The sequence below is a fragment of the Mirounga leonina genome, unplaced genomic scaffold (assembly GCF_011800145.1).
Source record: "Mirounga leonina isolate KUSES-001 unplaced genomic scaffold, KU_Mleo_1.0 Mir_175, whole genome shotgun sequence".
Classification (NCBI taxonomy): Eukaryota; Metazoa; Chordata; class Mammalia; order Carnivora; family Phocidae; genus Mirounga; species Mirounga leonina.
In genome coordinates this window covers 24,303,530-24,309,011 of record NW_023270453.1, presented here as the reverse complement: position 1 = coordinate 24,309,011, position 5,482 = coordinate 24,303,530, and positions in this window count along the sequence as shown.

Genomic DNA, 5,482 nt, shown 5'->3' with positions numbered 1-5,482 from the left:
AAGGAGGTCCTCACCAGACGTGAAATTTGCAGGCACCTGGATCTTGGACTTCAGCCTCCAGAACTGTGAGAAATACATTTCTGTTGTTTATAAATCACCCAGTCTATGGTATTTTGTTATAGCAGCCTGAACAGACTGAGATAGAGCAGGGCCTCTAAGAGATATTTGTACACCCACGCTTGCAGCAGCCAAAAAGGTGAAGCAACCCAAGTGTCCATCCGATGGATGAATGGATGAAAAAATGTGGGATATACGAACAGTGGAATATTATTCAGCCTTCAAAAGGAAGGAAAGTCTGAACACACTACAACATAGATGACTCTCAGAGTAGAATGGTGATTATCAGGGGCTGGGGGCATTTGGGAATGGAAAGTGATTACTGAATGAGTACACTTTCAGTTTGGGAGGATGAGAAAGTTCTGGCGCTAGATGGTGATGATGGTTGTACAGTGTGAATGTACCTGATGCCATAGAACTGTTTACTGAAAAATGGTTAAAATGGTCAATACTATGTGATACATATTTTACCTCAGTTATTTAAAAAAATGAAATGTTGCATGCAAAGAAGAGATTTCCAAAAGGAATCATACAATATGCCATTTTTGTAAAATGTCTCAATATTCAAAACAAATATTATTTTTTGAAAGATGTTATTTATTTATTTGAGAAAGAAGAGGGAGAGAGAGCAGGGGTGGGGAGGAGCAGAGGGAGAAGGACAAGCAGACTCCGCATGGAGCGTGAGCCCGACGTGGGGCTCGATCTCACAACCCTGAGATCATGACCTGAGCCGAAACTAAGAGTCAGACACTTAACTGACTGAGCCATCCAGGCACCCCAAAACAAATATTATTAATGGTTGGGTGCAAATGTCATATTAAATGAACCACAGAAATTGGCCACAGGAGGGGCAAAAATGGTCAAGTATGGCAATTTCATATAGTTAAACCTAATGAAAACACACATCTTGCATGGTAACTCTGGGAGATGGTGACTTTTGGGGAGGGAGGCAGGGAAGGGTGGTTTTAGTTCTATCTCTGACATGTTATTTCTTAAACAAATAAATAAAATGAAGATCTGAAGCCAACGTGGCAAAATGTTAGCATTGTGGACCTCGAGCATGTAGACATAAGTGTCTATATATTATTTTCTATAACTTGCTTGACATTTTTTATGGGTAAAAATAAAAGCAGTGAATGGGAGAAGAGGAAGCAGGTTGTGTCAGTATAGACAACTGGGTCAAGCAGCTTGTCTGGGAATGGAAGAGACTGGGGCAACATCCGGGTTAACTGTGGAGACTGTGTGTTTATTGAGGAGTTGTCCCTGGGGGGCAGGGGGTCTCAGATGAAAGGTTCAGGACAGAGGAGGTGGGAAGCTATGCCAAACCCACAGAAAACAGGCAGGACCTTTCCTGGGATGGGGAGCGTGTGAGGAGCTGGTGTGAGGAGAAGGTTGTGGCCTCTGTTTGGGGCCCACAGAGTGTGAGGTGTCTAGTGGGGTCTGAGGCAGGAGGCCGCTGGAGCCAGCAGGGAGGACTCGCTCCTCAATTTCCTCTTTGCTGTTCCATCTGTAGATCTCGGTCCCAGTTTTCTGCCTGCTGGTTCATCCCTCAGCCCCCCAGGTAGGAAATGCCAATCACATCGAATCCGCCCCCATCCCTGACGCTTCCTCTTGGCACCACAAAGCAAACCCCTTTGTGCTTGCCTAACTGGACCCTCGACTTGTTTCCTTCTGCTGGGAGGGCCTACCTCCCTCCGTCATTCCTGGTTTGTCTTCCCTCTTTCCAAACCGACATGTTAAAAGCCAGTTTTATTGGGGTGCCTGGGTGGCTCAGTCGGTTGGGTGTCTGCCTTCAGCTCAGGTCATGATCCCAGGGTCCTGGGATTGAGCCCCGCATTGGGCTCCCTGCTCGGTGGGGAGCCTGATTCTCCCTCTCCCACTCCCCCTGCTTGTGTTCCCTCTCTCGCTGTCTCTCTCTCTGTCAAATAAAAAAAGTAAAATAAAATATAAATAAATAAATAAATAAAAGCCAGCTTTATTGGCATACAATCCACAGACCATACAATTCACCCCTTCAGAATGCAGATTTTCATGGTGTTTAGTATGTTCAGAGTTGTGCAACCATCATCACCATAATTTTAAAACATTTTCATCACACCAAACAGAAACCCCATAACCTTTGGCTGCCATTCACCAACTCCTCCCTCTCTCCAGCAACCACTGATCTACTTCCTGTCTCTGGATTTGCCTTGTTCTGGACACTTCATACAAATGGAATCAGACAATACATGGTCTTTGCTGACTGTCTTCTTTCTCTGAGCATAACGTCTTCAAGGTACATCCCGTGCCATAGTGTGTATCTGTATTTTTTTCCTTTTGTGGCTGAATGATATGCCATTGTGTGGCATAACACATTATGTTGATCCATTCATCAGTTGATATTCAAATGGACTTTTCTCAGAAAATCTTCCTTGCCCCTGTTCTGGCCAACCTTGTTCTCTGCCCTTACTCATTCTGTAAACAGGGATTCCTTGGTCATATGGCCTATGAAACTGGGGAGGGTGAGGTTTGTGGAAAGAGCAGGCAGCTTTTGGTTGAGCCCCTTCATGGCTGGGTGACTGGCCCTCCTCTGGGCCTTATTTCCTTGCCTATAAAATGAGGACAAGGGTATACCCTTCCAGGAGGTGCTGACCCAAGGGCAGTGTGGGGCAGAGCACCCTGGCATACAGAGGGCACTTAACGGTGTTGTGTCCCTTTCGTCTGTATTGACCTTGATCCCAGCTAAGAGTGTGCAGGCAGGAACCATACTTCCTTCCTTGTTATTCCCCATCAAATGTCTGAGCACAGTGTTCTTTGACAAGAGTCAGACCAAGTGGAGAAGAAATAGAAAGGAAAGAAAAAGCGGATATCAGGAAATACCAGAGGAACTGATCAAAATGTTTCAAGTGAGAGAGAAAAGGTAGGTTTTAGGGTAGAGCAGGGTGAGGCAGGAAGAGCATGGGGCATGCCGTTTGAAGACTTGTGTTTCAGGCCTGGCCCTGACATGTCCAGGTCATTTACCTCTGGGTCATCTGGACTGGGTCCCCTCAATTTCCCTCTCTGTAAAGTAGGGCATGACCCATGACATCGCTGCTCACTGGTGAGAAGATGGTGCAAGCTCATGTGCCCACTACTGTGTAAACCATTTACTGAGGGACTCAGAGGGCTGGGTGGTGTCCCTACTGACCCAAGGCAGGCCCTGGCTGAGGCCTCCTGGTGACCTGACACATTGTGCCCTCTGTGGAGGAGTGGCCTGGACTGTTTCAGGCTAAGCCCATTCTTTTCAGTGTCCTGGAGACCTGTGGGACTCAGAGGAACCAGACAGCATTCTTTCATTCATTTGTTCACTCACTGATTCATTCATCACATTTTACAAACCTACTTCTTGCAGGGCACTGTGCTATGACTAAGACATGGCCCTTGCCCCCAAGGGGCCCACAGGCTTGTGCTAAGAGGGACACCCGTGGTACATTCAGATACAGGATGCTGCCAGCCCTCTGTTACCCTATGACTTGATACACTTCCTGCCTTACTGTGCAAATTGACTTCTTGAATACCTGTTTATGATTTCCAGGGCTTGCTATTTGGCCTCCTTGAATATATAAGGACTTCTGTATTCTTTGCCCAAGAGATTAGCACAGTGGCAATGCCCTCAGGAGAGTCTCAAGGGATGTCTGATGGAAATACAAACATGAATGGATGGGGGAAAAAATGACAGTGTGCCCAGAAATGCTGTGGGAGCCCTCAAGTGGGCTAGGCGGGCTTCCTAGGGGAGGTGACATTAGAAGAGGGTCTTGGAGAGTCTCAGCATGGGGAACAGCATTTGCCAAAGTATAAAAAGGCCTGAATGATGCGAACTTCCTAGTGGCCGGGTGGGTATGAAGCAGTGATGGTAGAGAGAGGGATGAGAAGTGGAAGAGGCAGATATGGGGGCAGCTCAAGATTTCAAACAACACAAACAGAAAAAAGTAGAAAGATTACTCGGTCTTGACGCTTGAGGACAATCATTCTTTTGGTATATACACTGCATACCATACGTATATATTATTTAATTGTTCTGTTTTACAGACTATATACATACACTCCTTTCCCCCCTCCTCTATGCAGGAGCTATTTGTTTTTTCCAGGAAGTTAACGCTGGTGCTGCGTGGGTTGAAATGCGGAGCTCGAGGGACCCAGGTGGGAAGCGGCCACCGGAGCCACCAGGCGATGCAGGACGACCTGGGGCAGTGGGACGGGGATGAACAGGTAAAGGACGTGGGGAGACTGGCTGCGTGGACAGAGAGGGAGGAGTCTGCACTGACTCACAGGTTTCTGGCTTAGGAAACCGGGCCGCTGGTGACACCTTTCAGATGAGGACTTCAGGATGAGGCGCGGGCAAGTTTTGAGGAGCAGATAAGGCACTGAGACGTGAACACCTTAGCGTTCTGTGGAACTGTCCCACAGGGAGTGGCCCCCTCGAGCCGGTCTCCCCGGGGGCCGCACAGCTGCCTGGAGCCCCCACGGGGTGCCAGGTGGATGTCGGGGCGGGGGCGCTCCAGAGACGTCCAGGCCCGAAGCCCTGATATAAGGGGCCTTCCAGGCCGGGGTGCAGGCTGTGCGCCCCACCACCTCGCGTGCAGGTGAAGGGGTCACAACTGGCAGCCCCGTTGCATCGCGCTGGGGAACAGGGGCTCAGGAGTCTTGCGACCCCTTCACTTCACTTGGGGGTGGGGGATTCGAGTCCCGACCCTGCCACTTCCTGCCTCAGTTTCCCCATCTGCACACAGTCGCGGGCAGTCTGTAACCTGCAGGGGACTCGACGCATCGCTGGCATCCGGCAAGGGGAGGTGGCCAGGCCTGGTCACTGGGGGAGAATCGCGGGCAAGGACGTGAGGAGCCGGGACCCGGCAGAGTCGCCCAGCGGGACGGGCGGGCCCGGCCGGCGCCAACTCCACGCCTGGGGGCCCGGCTAGCCGCCAGGCCGCAACCCCGACCCTCGCCGCCCAGCCGCAAGCAGAACAAAAGTGGCTGCCGCGCCGGGAGCCGGGCGTCCCACAGGCGCGGCCGCTCCGCCGCCCGAGAAGCCCCGCCGCCCCACGCACGCCGGCCGCGCCTTCGGCCCCTTCCGCCCGAGCGCGCTCGGCTCTTTCCGCCGCGGACGGCGCAGGTGGAGGGGGCGGGGCGGGGGCCGTGCGTGGTGACGCCGCGGGGGGGTGACGCACCGGCGTGCCCCGCCCCCTCCCCCTCCCCGTTCAGGCTCTGGAAAGAGAAGAAAAAAAACTTTCTTTTTTTTTTAATTGAGGAATCAACAGCCGCCATCTTGTCGCGGACCCGACCGGGGCTTCGAGCGCGATCTACTCGGCCCCGCCGGTCCCGGGCCCCACAACCGCCCGCGCACCCCGCTCCGCCCGGCCGGCCCGCTCCGCCCGGCCCTCGGCGCCCGCTCCGGCGGCGCCGCTCGCCT